Source organism: Diceros bicornis, chromosome 38, assembly GCF_020826845.1.
Source record: "Diceros bicornis minor isolate mBicDic1 chromosome 38, mDicBic1.mat.cur, whole genome shotgun sequence".
NCBI lineage: Eukaryota > Metazoa > Chordata > Mammalia > Perissodactyla > Rhinocerotidae > Diceros > Diceros bicornis.
This window is the reverse complement of record NC_080777.1, coordinates 32,561,948-32,577,674: the sequence shown is the minus strand read 5'-3', so window position 1 is coordinate 32,577,674 and position 15,727 is coordinate 32,561,948. Positions and strand designations below refer to the sequence as shown.

The 15,727-nt window shown below is 47.7% G+C and overlaps 1 long non-coding RNA gene across 1 annotated transcript; it reads right to left on the bottom strand.

Moving 5' to 3' along the window:
- Nucleotides 1-1,143: 1,143 nt before the first annotated feature.
- On the bottom strand, nt 1,144-14,276 carry LOC131399523 (uncharacterized). The gene is made up of 4 exons (XR_009217157.1): nt 14,140-14,276; nt 13,558-14,047; nt 4,053-4,174; nt 1,144-1,452 (listed from the first exon to the last, which is right to left on the bottom strand). It is a non-coding gene; the product is annotated as an uncharacterized LOC131399523 (long non-coding RNA).
- Nucleotides 14,277-15,727: the final 1,451 nt, after the last annotated feature.

Sequence of the window (15,727 nt, the reverse complement as noted above, 5' to 3'; positions counted from 1 at the left end):
TCCCCGCAGTGGGACCTGGAGTCAAGGTCAGCATTCCCCTGGCAAGAAGGGCCTAGGGACTTGCAGGGGCTTAGACCACACACTGCAATCCTGGGATCTGATAAAGGTGGAGGCAGTTCCCAAGTCTCCAGAGAGGGGCTCCACTGGGCCTCCCACAGCACACCTGGGCCACCTGGATCCAGCGCTCCACCACCCTCACCCTGTCCTGGGCCATCATGCTCGGGTCCCCGAGGCAGGTGGTGACGACGAGGCTGGCCACCCTTCTGAAGTGGTCGATGGTGGCCCGGACGGTGTGTGCCAGGTGCTCATTGCTGGGCTTGTTCCTCTTGCCCCAGGTGGAGCCCAGGCACTGAGAGGGCACCACCTTCCGGAAGAGCTCCTGGGGAACAGGGGGAGTGTCACCCAACATTGCCACACCCCAGCTCTGTGTCCACATCCCCAAAAGTCCCACACAGGGGTCACAGTTTAGAGCTGGAGCTCAGGAAGCTCATGATGTGGCCTGAGCCTTGTGAGAGTCCCTGGCTTTTCTTCTCTGTCCACTGAGGGTACCCAGAGGATGACCCAGGACCCAATACTGGCAGGGAAGGGAGAGGGACATTTGCATCCAGCCCGTCCTGGCTAACTCCAAGCTCCAGATGGTGGCTCACCTCGGCTCATCCCAAGGGGGCATCTTCCAACACACTGATCCCCCTCTGGTCACACTCCCCGTTCTGATGCACATTCTCCCCTGGCAGCTACAACCACGGGCCTTGTCTGTCTCCCTTGTAGTGGAGTACACATCAGGTGTCTAATAAGTCCTGAGGCTGTTGAGCTTCCTGAGCAGACGGTTGGGCCACCAGGGACCTGGCTGCATACAGTGAGTTCCCCTCCACTACTGATGTGCCAGGCCCTGCTCACCCTTCCTTCTCTTCAAGGAGCCGGCATAGCCACTCTGTGCAGCAGGTCCTGTTAGTGTCCACCTCTACGCTCTGCAGGTGGAAAGCAAAGGCTTAGGGGTTCAGAAAGTTGCCCAGGTCGTATGGTTGGTAAGGGGTGGAGCCAGGATTCGGGCCCAGATCATAGGAGACTGGATGAGGTCTGGGGCAACGATGGCAGAGGGAAGGCCTACCCCACCCCACCCTCAGAGCCCAGCTGCTCACTGCATCCATCACGATCAACTGCTCCACCACCAGCTTAGGAGGGAAGGCCGTAGGTTGGGCTTCTTCTCACACTTCTTAGCCACAGGTGGAGACGGACTTCCCACTAGAAATGATGGTCCAGGTGACTCCAACTTAGCAGCTCCCACTCCTGCTGGAGCCCATGTTGGCCCTTGCTCCACCTCCAACACTGCTGGTAGAGGGGACACTGGCTCCAGTGCTAGAGGGTGTGGTGTCAACGGAGCTGGAGCCAGCTCTACCTCCACCACTGCCCACAGCTCTGCTTCTGCTGCTGGCTGAAACTCTGGAGCTGACTCTGGAGCGGGATAAAGAGAAAGGTTCACTCACATAGCTGACTTTCCATGTGTCCTTCTAAATACAGGAAAGATCCCACTTCTCTTCCAGGAATAGCCAGCCTGCAGTCCCCTTTAGCCTCTGGCTCTGCCTCAGTGGCCTCCTAAACTCACAACAGACAAGGGAAATAGGGTCAAGGGAGCACAGCTCTGAACCAGACAAGGTTACCTGCATGTACGTCCCCTTTAGCTTGAAAAAAAGACAGCCCCTGACTGGTCCCACCCTAGTTCTGGTCCAACCCCATCATCTCAAGGTCCTGAGTGTGGAGGCCCTCTGCTCCTGCTGTCATCTCAGAGCAGCACTGGATGGTGTGGGTGGCCTCATGTACCTGCTCCTTGTCTAGTGAGTTGGTGGAGTTGAAACCATTGGGCAGCTACTCGACGACCTCCTGAGTGGAGTTCTGCAAAGACTGCCTGGGAGCTGGGCCAGAGGGAATCAGGGGTGGCCTGCACACTGCCACTGAGGCCAACCCCCAAGAGAAAGTCTGCTCCTCAGTTCAGGCACAGAGGGCATCCTGGCAAAGATCTTTGGTCAGGGAGGGAAGGAAATGAAACCTCTAGGGCTCAATAATATATGAGTAGAGGAGCTCACCTTCTCATGCTGTCAGCCATGATCTGGGGTATGAACGTGACAGACCCACCAGGTTTCCGACACCTAACAACAAGCTCCTGCTTAGGAATGGCCTGTCCCACATACCCTGCCTTCCCCACTCCACACAGACACACAAACACACACACACACACTATGAGGGGCCTGGAGTGTGGGGTTGATCAGGTGGGATCACCGTTGTGTCCTGGCCTGCACTAGCCTTTCCTGGGCTCCCCCATGTTACCCTTCACTGCCTCCTGTCAGACACCCAGAGGCGTCAGGGATGAGGGCTGAGCCAACATCGGCAACAATCAAAAAGATTCTCTTTCTGGGTTTTTTTGAGGCCAGATCCTGCAAAAGTTTGGATACAACAACAAAACATTTTTGCTTCTTGGCTGTCTCCATTCAAGTGAGCTGGATGGGGGGCTGTGGGTGCCTGGTTACCAGAGTTCTAAGATCTGTTGAGGCCTAGGACCAAGGAGATGGGGTCATTTTTCAAGATTCCTTTACCTGGGACCCTTACCTCAATCAGATTTCTCCAGAGCTGCCCATTGAGCCCGGGCTGCTCACCCTCCTCTCTCATGTCACTTCCTGAACTGTACACAAGGAGCCTACACAGCCCTAGCCACAGTTCCCTGGAAACCTAACTCAGGTCCTAGCTTTGAGGAGACAGAGATGAATGCAGACCTCCTCTTTCTTACCAGTTCTGCATCCTGGGAAAGTCCCTGTGCCTCTCAGGTCCTCCCTAGTCTCCAAACCTGCACCATGGGGATCAGGCTAGAATCTACTTCCTAGGGACCTCACCCGGTGTATATGAGATAATATCTATTACCCCTGTGGGCTGGTGTCACATGTACCTAAGGCACAAACTTAGAGATGGAAGAATAACAAGAAGGGGTGACATGTAGCACAGAACACCACTCAAAACAGGCCTGGATTCTAGCAATGTGATATTGGAACAGTCACTTCCAACTTGGCCTCATTTTCAGGTCAGCATCATGAGGGGTTTGAAACTAACGGAAATTTAGATACTGCCTTCTGTGGCATAAAACCATTCAACTGTTTCCTGTTTTATGGAGAATGAGACCCAAGGGCCTCATCTTGGCCTATGAGGTGAGAAGCCTCCACAATGGCACCCAGTAAACCCCACCCATGGCATAGCCATCCCCGTGGAACCACTAAGTGGTTAGTAACTGGCTTATGAACATAATAAGAGCCAATGTGATGGGATGTCTTGTCTAAATTTTAACTACACAAGTCTCTCACTTCCTCTTACTCCCTCTCTCATGTTCCATCTCTCTCTCTCACTCTGTCGAATCCCTGTAACTGAGGAATCAAATACCAGTGTTTTGGGACTGCCCAATGTGGAGGCCTATAGAGGAGAGAAGCACGGGAGTGCCCAGGCCAACAGACAGAAGGGAACTCAGGCTCTCAGTCCAAACTGAACCCTGAAGGCTGAGAGTGACCTTGGGGGCTTGTCCTCCCCCAGTTGAGCCTCAGTTGAGGCCACAGCCCCAACCTGTTCAACTCAGTGAGGCAGAGGCACCCAGCTAAAACGTGCCTGATTGCTGATACACACAAATTGTGAGATAGTCAACATTTGTATTTTTGAAAAGCAAGGTTAGGGGCAATAAAGTCAGAGAGGGAAAGGTAACTGACACAGCTTAACAGGCCCTGGCCCTACCTTCCAACCCATCTCCTGTTCTCTCCTCCCAGCCTCCCTCCAGCTGCACTGGCCATATATCTGACCTCCTCTGGCCAAACTCACTTCTGCCTGTGAGACTCAGGACCGGTGGTGCCATCTCCCTGACACACTGCTCCCAGACCCCTGAAGGGCTGGCTCCCTCTTGTCATTCTGGTCCCAGCAAATGTCACCCTATTGAGGCCTTTCAGACCCTCCTACCAAGTGACGCCCAACCCTCCCTCACAGCCCCCTGCTGTGTTTCTCTACAGCACTTGCTGAGAGGAACTTACCCACGGCTCTCAGAATCATTGACAAAGATGGAGAACTCAAAGGTTTTGCGGGTACCAATGCCTGTGTTTCTCATCCCCTAAGCCATCAGATGTCTCCTTTGGATCCCACTGCTGCCACCAAACTGGTACAAAACAAAATAAAACTGAGTAAATTTTAAACATCTTATCGGCTTTATTCAACAGTTCATGAATCAGGCAGCATCCAGTCTAGCAGAGAGAAAGGAGCTCCAAGGAGCTGTACAAAATGAAAGACTTTTATAGGCAGAAGGGAGCAGGAACAAGGAAATTACACTACACCAAAAAGAGGGTTGGTTACTGCAAGGTTACCTTCCTTTAGGGGATGGCAGGGCTCTATCAGGAAGGTGACCTACCTGCTGCTCATCAGGCGATTCCCAATTGACTGGTTTATGATTCTATTCCTGGGAGGGCAAAAAGTCTAATTAAATCTCGGCTTGTTGACGTGAGACTTAGGCTAAGTGGCTCTATTAGGGCCTGGTGTCTTGTTTTATTATTTTATTTATTTATTTTTTTGTGAGGGAGATCAGCCCTGAGCTAACATCCATGCTGATTCTCCTCCTCCTTTTTCCTGAGGCAGACCAGCTCTGAGCTAACATCTATTGCCAATCCTCCTCCTTTTTTCCTTCCCCAAAGCCCAGGTAGATAGTTGTATGTCATAGTTACACATCTTTCTAGTTTCTGTATGTGGGATGTAGTCTCAGCATGGCTGGGGAAGAGGTGCGTCGGTCACGCCCGGGATCCGAACCCAGGCCGCCAGTAGTGGAGCGTGCGCACTTAACCGCTAAGCCACTGGGCCTGCCCTGGTGTCTTGTTTTAAACACATTACTTCTGCTGGTCCCTGATTTCCCCAGTTACACCCCAGCTGTCCCTTCATTGACCATTGTTGGTCACACACCCACTGCACCTGCCTCCAGTCCTTCCCCTTCAACACCGTAATCTCACACACAGCTCCTCCCGACACTATCATGACGTCTCCCACCACACGTCCCCTATACTTTCCACACTGCCATCAAGATGCTTCACAAACACCACAACCATTTATGTCCAATGGGCTGAGAGGTCTAACCGTGCACTGGGAATCAGGAGTCGCAGGGTCTGTCACTTGGCCTCCAATAACCTACTGTACCCCAGCTGAAGGGCTTACCCTGCAGAGAGACTCAGTTGTAGCCAACTCCATTGAACAACATCTTTGCCCCGGGATTCCTTCAAAATGCTCCACCCACTTTCTGCCTCAACTGCTCCTTGAGGGGTCATTTTGGGGTAGGCTTTGAGGCCACCTTGGGGATTTTGTGCCCAGGCCCAAACAGCTCTTGGCCGACAAACACTTTAACCATACCCCCTGAAATCATATAGCACAGGTAGCCAGTGAATGGGTGCAAATTATTTTACCTCAAGACACCTAAGGAATATTTGACACCAGGAGCATCCACTTTTGGGCTTCACTGTGGGCTAATATCACAAGGCTCTCAGCCAGTGAGCGTCTCTCTCCCCAGCCCTCTGAGCAGCTTGCTCCAGGCTGTATTCTGCAACGCACTATTGTCTCTCTCTCAGCCTGCTTCCCTCAGGTCGCAGGTCCCCTGAGTTTCCTGCCCTGACAGGCTACCAACAACCCATAGAAACAATGTCAGTCCTATAGCACTGGGTTTTCAGTTCTACTGGGATTGACTGACTGGACTTGGCACAGGTGCGGTGGCCCTACCCACACAAAATCAGGAAACTGAGGCAACTAAGAAGTATCAACAACCTTAACAGAACACGGACAACAAATCCATAAGAACATATCCTAACCCCTGAACAACACTCTCATGGGTCTCTCGCCTAAATGGTTTTAGAAAATGGCCTGGCCCAAGACTGTCTATACCGGCCAAGGAAGGAGGGGTTGGTGCCTTTCCTAGAACCACACTTGCTGAGTGTACATCAACAGAGAAGTTCAAACCTACTTCCACCAAATGGCCCAAGAGGTTAAAATATTGCATAATATTACCCAAATCTTTGAATAGATACCAAAGGCCCCCAAGATCACTGACCTATTTTCATGGCTGGTCTCTCCAAGTTGGGGACAATGGAAATGGACTGGATTTTAGACTGTTGCTTGTATAGTCATAGGATTTGTTACTATAGCCCTCGTCGGATGTTTACTCTCTTGGCTACAACTTGCCCTACCCCTAATAACTCCATTAATTACACTTATTAAATATACCAGCCAACTTAAAATTAACCAATACCCTGATTAACTTAAAAAATTCAAAATTTTTATGTGGAAAATCTGCTTAACGTAGAATACACCGTTTTAAGCATTTCAAAGTATACATTTGTGTGGATTTTAGCACAATGATTATGTCGTGTGGCTATCACCACTATCTAATTCCAGAACATTTTCAACACCCCCAAACAAACCCATACTCATTCACACTCTATTTTCTGCTAACCCAAACCCATGGAAACAACTCATCTGTTTTCTCTCCCTATGGATTTTCCTATTCTGGACATTTCATTCAAATGGCATCCTGTTATCTATTGCCTTTGTGGATGGCTTCAGTGAGCACACATGTTTCAAGATTCACCCATGGCCGAGCATGTAGCAGTACTTAATTCTTTTTTATGGCTTATAATATCCTATATTATGAATAGGCCACATTTGGTTTATGCAGTGATAACTGGATAGAAATTTGGGTTTGTTTCACTTTTGGACCATTGTGAACACTGTTGCTTTGAATGTCTATGGGCAAGTTTGCTCTTTTGGACATATCTACCATGGGCCTCTCCAGGTCAATGGTAATTCTAAGTTTAAGATTTTAGAAAATGCCAAGCTGTTTTCTGCAGTGGCTGCATCATTTTACTTTCCCACCAGTAATGTATGTGGGTTTCCCTTTCTACACATCTTTACCAACACTTGTTATTTTCCATTATGTTGAATATAGCCTTCATTTTGAGCGTGAAATAGTATCACATTGTGCTTTGAATTTGTATTTTCCTAATAATTAATGATACTGAGCAACTATCTTGTGCTTATTGGCCATCTATGTATTTCCTGGAGACATGTCTATTCCAGTTGCTTACCTCGTTTCATTGACTTGTCTTTTATAATTGAGTTCTAAGAGATCTTTATATATACCCAATATAAGAGCCTTCTCACGCATATAAGTTGCAAATAGTAGGAGACTTCAAAAACCATTTTTAACGGATAGAATATCCATACAGAAAATCAGGAAATAGCAGACATGAAAACATTAAATACTAAATGGAACTATCAGACACACACAGAATATTTTACTGGACAGCAACAAAATGTACACTCTTCTCAAGGGCACACAGATTATTTTCCAGAACAGATCACATGTTAGGTCACAAAACAAGTCTTAACAAGATTAAAGAAGACTGAAATAATACCAAGTAACTTTTCTAAACACAATGGCATGAAACTAGAAGTCAATAACAGAAGGAAAACTGGGACATTCATAATATGTGGAAGTTCAACAAAAACTCTTAAACTTAAAAGTAGATCAGGGTGCAGACAGGTGCTGTAGCGGTTAAGTGCATGTGTTCCGCTGCTGGCGGCCTGGGTTCGGATCCTGGGCACGCGCCGATGCATGCTTGTCAGGCCATGCTGTAGTGGCATCCCATATAAAGTGGAGGAATATGGGCAAGGATGATAGCTCAGGGCCGGTCTTCCTGAGCAAAAAGAGGAGGATTGGCATGGATGTTAGCTCAGGGCTGATCTTCTTCACACACAAAAAATGTAGATCAAAGAAGAAATCAAAAAGGAAATTAGAAAAATGCTCAAAACATACAAAAAGAAACAATAGGGACCGGCCTGGTGGCACAAGCGGTTAAGTGCGTGCGCTCCACTGCGGGGGCCCGTAGTTCGCCGGCTCAGTTCCCGGGTGCACACCAACGCACCGCTTGGCAAGCTATGCTGTGGCGGCATCCCATATAAACTGGGGGAAGATGGGCACGGATGTTAGCCCAGGGCCAGTCTTCCTCAGCAAAAAATAAAATAAAATAAAATAAAAGAGGATTGGCAGATGTTAGCACAGGGCCAATCTTCATCACACACACACAAAAAGCAACAATATGGGCCGGCCCTGTGGCTTAGCGGTTAAGTGCGTGCTCTCTGATGCTGGTGGCCCGGGTTCGGATCCCGGGCACACACCGACGCACCGCTTCTCCAGCCACGCTGAGGCCGCATCCCACATACGGCAACTAGAAAGCTGTGCAACTATGACATACAACTATCTACTGGGGCTTTGGGGCGAAAATAAATAAATAAATCTTTAAAAAAAAAAAGAAACAACAAACACACCAAAACTTATAGGCTGCAGCAAAAGTAGTACTAAGAGGAAAATTTATAGTGATAAACTTGTACATTACAAGAGAAGAAAGATGTCAAAGAAACAACCTGACTTACAACACACAGTATTAAAAACAGAAAAAATGAAACCCAAAGTTAGCAGAAGGATGGAAGTCACCAAGAGGAGAGTGGAAAAAAAAGGAAAGACAGTATGGACGATTAATAAAAGTAAAAGTTGAGTTTTGGAAAAAATAAAATTGAGAAACCCTTAGATAAAATATCTAGGAAAACAAAGAAAGATGACTCAAACTAAATCAGAAATGAAAGAGGAGGCATTGCAACGGATGCTTCAGAAAGAAAGAGATCAGAAGAGACTATTCTGAACTAGTGTACACATAAATTGCATAACCTAGACAAAATAGATAAATTCCTAGAAACAACCTACAAAAGCTGCATCATGAAGAAATAGAAATCTTGAATAGACCAGTAACAAATAAGCAGATTGAATCAGTAATCAAACACCTCCCAATGAGAAGGGACTTCTCCACTCTGCCTGACCTTAGCCAGCCTGCCCCAATGCCAGGCTGACTCCTGTGAACCTAGCTGGCTCCCTGTAAGTTTCTGCAAATCCAGGCCCCTGGCTCACCCTGGAGCATGCCAGCTCTGGTGGCCTCAAGCAGCATCCTTGACACCAGGCTCCCACCATGCTCCTGGGAACCCAGGGCCCCATCTCAGCCTAGGGGCTGCCATCTTAAACAGCCCAAGGTGGCTTTTGTGACCACAAGTGGTGTCCTTGGCACCAGGCTTTGGTGAATCCAGACCCTGGCTCACCCAAGGTCCTGCTTACTCCAGGCAGACACAGGCAGCATTCACAGCCACAGGCAGCTTCTGTAACAGGGCAAACCCAAGACCCCAGGTCACTCCAGCACTTGCTGGCTCCAGCAACCCAGGTAGATTCCATGACACCAGGCTCTCAGGGGGCTGCTGGGAACTCAGGCCCATGGATCACCACACCACCTGCCAGTTCCAGCAGCTGTAGACAGCTCTCATGGAACCAGGCTCCTGGCAGGCTCCCACAAAACCAGGCCCCCAGTTTACCCAGGTGCTTGCTGACTCAGGCGGCCCCAGGCAGCTCCCATGGCACCAGGCACCGGCAGGTTCCCATTAACCCAGGCTTCCATCTTGATCCAGTGCCTGCTGGCTTCTGCAGCCTCAGGCATCTCCTGTGGCCCCAGGATCCCAGCTGGATCCCAGGAATCCAGACTTCTGGCCTACCACAGCACAAGCTGTCTCTCGTGGCGCCAGGCTCCTGGCAGTCTCCCATGAACCAAGGCTCTCAGCTCATCCCAGCACTGGCGAACACTCATGGCCTTGGATGACTCCTGTGGCTGCAGGCTCTCAAAGAGGACCTGCCAAAACAGGCTCCAGTGGGGCTACTCATGATCTCAGGGTCCCAGCTGTGCCCAGGGCCAGACACAATACCATAGACCCAAGCTTTCCACTCACCCCAGTACCAGGGTGCCCAAGGATTCCAGCAGCAAGCCTGCCCCTGGACACCACCAGATGGCCTACCCAGGACCCCTAGATGGGATGACTATGAAGGCTTTGGTTTGCTAAAGCCATTCTGTAAAGACTGGAAGAGGTGCCTACTTCCTCAAATTTGCAGACACCAATGGAAGGCCACAAGGATCATGAATAATCAAAGACTCATGACACCACCAAAGAAAAAGAATAAAACTCCAATGACCGACCAAGCAATGGAGATATAGGAACTATGAGACAAAGACTTCAGAACAACCCTCTTTGAGAAATTCATAAAACTCTAAGGAAACATAGATAGACTACTAAATGAAATAAGGAAACAGTGCATGAACAAGTGAGAAGTTCATTATAGAAACAGAAATCATTAAGGAAAAACAAACAGAAATCCTAGAATTGAAGAACACAATGACTGAACTGAAGAATTTAATAGAGAGGTTCTAAATCAGATTCAACCATGTACAAGAAATAATTAGTGAACTAGAAGATGTGTCGTTTGAAATCATCCAGTCAAAGAAACAAAAAGAAAAACGGTACTGCATAGGAATGGGGAAAGGCAGTGTGAATTATGGGATACCATGAAAAGAAATAGATAAGCATTATTAAAGTACCAGAGGAGAAGACAGGGATAAAGGAAAAGAGTGTTTACTTAAAAAAAATAGCAGCTTGTATCGCTATGAGTTTCTCTCTCAGGACCGCTTTTGCTGCATCCCATATGGTTTGATATGGCATGTTATCATTTTCGTTTTTTTCCAGATAGTTTTTGATTTCTCCTTTAATTTCATCAATGATCCATTGGTTGTTCAGTAGCATGTTGTTTAATCTCCACATTTTTGTCACTTTCCCAGTTTTTTTTTCATGGTTCATTTCCAGTTTCATAGCCTTATGGTCTGAAAAGATGCTTGTTATGATTTCAATCTTCTTAAATTTATTGAGGCTTGCTTTGTTTCCCAACATATGGTCTATCCTAGAGAATGTTCCATGCACGCTTGAGAAGAATGTGTAGTCAGCTGTTTTTGGATGGAGTGCTCTGTATATGTCTACTAGGTCCATCTCGTCCAGTTTTTCATTTAAGTCTACTATTTCTTTATTAACTTTTTGTCTGGATGATCTATCCATTGCTGTAAGTGGGGTGTTAAGATCCCCTACTATTATTGTGTTGTTGATTTCTCCTTTTAGGTTTGTTAATAGTTGTTTTATGTACATTGGTGCTCCTACGTTGGGTGCATATATATTTATAAGTGATATGTCTTCTTGATGGAGTGTCCCTTTTATCATTATATATTTCCCTTCTTTGTCTTTCTTAACCTGTTTTATCTTGAAGTCTACTTTGTCTGATATGAGTATGGCAACACCTGCTTTCTTTTGTTTGCCATTAGCTTGGAGTATTGTCTTCCATCCTTTCGCTCTGAGCCTGTGCTTGTCTTTAGTGCTAAGATGTGTTTCCTGAAGGCAGCATATTGTTGGGTCTTGCTTTTTAATGCATCCTGCCACTCTGTATCTTTTGATTGGAGAGTTCAATCCATTTACATTTAGGGTAATTATTGATATATGAGGGCTTAATGTTGCTGTTTTGTCACTTATTTTCTGGTTCTTTTGCATTTCCTTTGTTTCTTGTCCCATTTGTTTTGGACTGCCAATTCAGTTTGGTTGTTCTGTCTTATGATTCTTCTAGTTTTCTCTTTGTTTATCATATGTGGTTTTGCTTTGATTATTTGTTTAGTGGTTACCTTGAGGTTTGGGCAAAAAATCTTGTGTATGTGATAGTCCATTATCTGATAGCCTCCTATTTCCTTATACTAAGTCAATTCAGTCACTTTCCTCTTCCCCTTAAGTGATACAATAAGTTAGGAAACAGATCTGTTGACAAACACAAAAAAGCTAGATCTAGCCTCAGCCTGAGGGACAACAACATAAGAAACTAGTGGAGAGGAAACATTCTCCTCAAACCACAATGAAACAGTCACCACAATGGACTGTGTGCTAAGCCACAGTGAAATCTCTAAAGAGTCCAAAAAGCAGAAATCTATAAGTAACCATATTACGGGACATTAAAGCAATAAAAATAAAAAATAATCACAAAATATTGGCTCCCCTCCCCCAACCTATCCACTTGAAAATCTGTCCACACCCTTCTAAATCTCTCAGGTTACAGAGGGGATCCAGACAGACAGGACAAACTCTTTAGAAATGAGCAGCACTGAGAGCAGCATAAGACAAATCCATGGCGTGGAGACTAAGGGACAGAAGAGACACAGCCTCCACTGCAGGTATCAGGGAATATCAACTCTACACGAAGAAGCTGAGCACTTCCCTCCAGGAGCCAGAATAACACCACAATAAAACCAACAACAGCCGAATGAAGTGAGGATTCACGAGGCGGGAAAAACAATGCAGACCTAAGCAATGGAGTTAAGGGCTGGCTCTCTGGAAAGACCTGTAACAGTGAGAAACCTTGCGTAGTCTGACCAAGAGGAACAGACAAAGACACCAAACTGTACCATCAGGTACAAGAAATTACAGAAACTGCTGTAACGTGATAGGAGAACATAGTGGATAACTCTGACCAAGACATCAGCGGTCCTCAACTGGAGCTGTCCTTCCACCAGAATGCATCTGGAAACACGCAGGATGGGTTTTGTTTCTTGTTTTGTGTTGTCCTAATGGTTGCTGCCCTGGGGGTCCCGGAGATCCTGAACAGCCAGTCACATAGAGCCGTTTCCCTCCTGAAGTGTTACTGACATCTGGGAAGACGAGCACTGATCCAGATTAAATGAACTATGTGGTAGGGAAATGTTTTCCATGGATGTATAACAGGCAAAAGATGGTACCCTCAATACATAAGGAATATCGAGAAACCAATGTTTACAACTACTAAACTATAAGAGAGCGGGAAAATCAGAAACATAGCCAATAAATACACCAAAAATATATCCAACCTATTTGTACAGCTGGAGAAATATGCATGTAAAGCACAGGGAAGAGTTGAGGAGATTACACAACAAATTTTACTACCAACAAGGAATAAAAGTTGGGAGGTAGGTGAGAAATAGGAGTTTTTACCACTTCTTACCTTATATATTTCTGTAGTGTTTTAATATTTACAAAAGAGAATGTACTCTACTCAAAAAGATGTTTAAAATTTTAAAGAAATTATTAAAATGTTCAAAATGACTTCAGTTCATGGATATTCACTAAAACACGAATGGAAAGAACCTCCCCATGACTTTAAGAGTCTCCTATAACTTTTCTAATAGTTACTATGTCGATTTTATTTTACATTTAGATCCTAACTCATTGGAATTTACATTTGTGTGAGGGATGCAACAGAAGCTGATTTTCTCCTGTTCAAGTGGAAAAACAAGGATCCAGGCACCATTCATTGTGTAGGTCTGGCTTTCCCAGCAGACCTGCAATGCCTTCTTTCCCAGCGGCTAAACCTTGACAACTACCGCTGCCTCTCGAGCGCCCTAGAACTGGCGGGGTGAGCTCTGCAGCCTGGGCTCCCTGTCTGCAAGGGGCAGCTACCAGCAGAGCCTTCTCCCAAGACAGCAGCAGGCATGCTGCACACAGAAGTGCTCAGGGGCCGTCTGCTGCGGAGCAGGAAACCCCTCATGATGAGCAGGCAGTGGGGGAACCCCGAGCACCGGCACTGACCTCGGCTGGGGGCAGCCGGCTGCTAAGGCAGGGAGCCCCCTCCCTTCAGCTCGTCCAGCTCCTCCTGCAGCGTGTGCACCTGGCTGTCGGCGGCTGCCCCTCTTCAGCTCGCCATTCTTCTCCACCTGCTCCCACAGGCGGCACCTGTGTTCCTGTTCCCCCGGGAGCAGAAGCAGTAGGAGTGCAGCGAGTTGAGGAGTTCTTGGGCCCCCAGTGCTGACAGGATGACCTTTCTGAGAGACGTGGGGCCAGTGTTGCTGTGCTTGCCCTGCACAGCTTCTGTGTCTGGCTTTAAGGTGACATCTGTTGGAGGGTGGAGGGGCTCTGGGATGCTTTCTGAGGCATCATTGTGAATGATGAACTTGGGGGTTCTGGGCCAAGACCTAGTCAGGCACAAGGCTGGTCCCTCTGCAGCTGGGCTCCACATCTCTCTTCAACCTCTTTCGGTCAACAGCCTCGTGGGGGACAGATGAGCTTTCTCGAGTGTGCTCTGAGAAGAAAGTGTAAGAAAGTTGCCAGCCAATAAATCTGCACACCCCAGATCCTGAGGGATAAAGTCACCCATGGAAATGCCACTCTTACCTAAGAGACCCTGGCTGGGAAGAGGGGGGTCTCATTGCCAGCATCTATAGCAGACGTGTTTGCATCTCCCTGGCTGCCTGATGCTGTGGAGGCCACACTGTATCCTGGAGTTCCTTCCAGCGACTCTGCACCTGTTCCTGACTGGCGGCTTCCTGGGCAGCCCTGGGAGCAGGGTCACCCTGCACAGTGGCTCGCTTCAACTTGCGGGAGCCCTGCTGGGCCTTCAGGTTTTCCCTCAAGGACAACGATGAACCTGCAGCTCCTTTCCCATCTGCTTCACTCGCATGTTCCTCAGGCCCCCGGTGGCCTTCCTGGTGTCCTTTCTCCTGGGGTGGCCACGGACTTCAGCCCCCCCCCTTCTGAGTCAGGTGGAAGATGGAGGGCACGGCCATGGCTTGAGCATGTAGTACTGACCATCCAGCCTTTCCAAGAGCTTTTTTTGGTGAAACGTTCACTACAGACGAAAGACTGCTTAGTGGGGTCCAGTCATCCCTGTGAACAGCTTTTAACCACTGAACCAGACATTGAGCCCTTTATGTGGAGCCTGCAAGGATAAATGAAAAAGTTACTGGAAAGAAAGAATTAAATGTCTACCCCTAAAATAATCAACTATAGAAACAAAACAAGTGTTTTTGGGAACACCCACACCTGTAGCCACATTACCCATTTAAACCTTTAGTAAAGATTTAAGAAGCACCTTCTGCGTGCAAGTTATTACTGGAATAGAAAGATGAAAGACCCACTGTCTACCTTAGGAAACTGACCATCTGTAAGGCAGAGGAGGAAGAAAGGTGAATACCTCCTCCCAGGCTGTGGTAAGTGCCCTGTAGGGACACAGACACTTGGGCAGATAGCACAGGATGGCATCAAGACAACAGGAAAGGCTTCAGGAAGCCTCAGAAATAGTTCCTAGAAGCTCATGGTTGTCCAACCCTCCTGCTGTCCCTGGGATGCAGGACTTTGGTGCTAAAACGGGGAAGGTTGGTCCCCTTATTTCAAAGCCAGGCCAGGTGTCGGCCAGCAGAGCCTCCCAGGCACTCAGCAGGTCGCCTGGCCCCAGCTCTGCTCAAGTAGCTGAGGTATGCAGGACTGCCGCCAGGAGAAGGTCAGCCCCAAGAGTTGTGGTTCCGTGTTCCTCCTGTCCTCCCCCTACCACGAGGAAAGCTGTTCTCTGTACAAAGCAACAAGCTCCTGCAAGGTACTGACCAAGACACTTCATCATCTCTTCTCCGCATTAAGGTAAATTCTCTATTTAGACCAAACTCTGCCCATGGGGGTTTGGGGGGTCTCTCTCAAGGGATTTCTGCTCCACCTGAGGTCATCTAGCCCCCCTGAGTCCGCTGTGGACCAGACCAGGTGGATACTAGGTCCTCAGGGTGTTCCAAGCAACATGACCTTCTAACCTTTCTCAATGCTTTGTGACTAGTTACCAAAGGACCACCACCTCCTTTGCCCCCAGACCACGTTAAACAATGACACATGCCAAGAGCAACCTTCTCTGCAGTGCTTTGCCTCATTCTCAAAAACAGTAACAAAACTTATGGGACACAGGCTCTGAAGGAACTGTCAAGAAAGCAGGGTGGCTGAC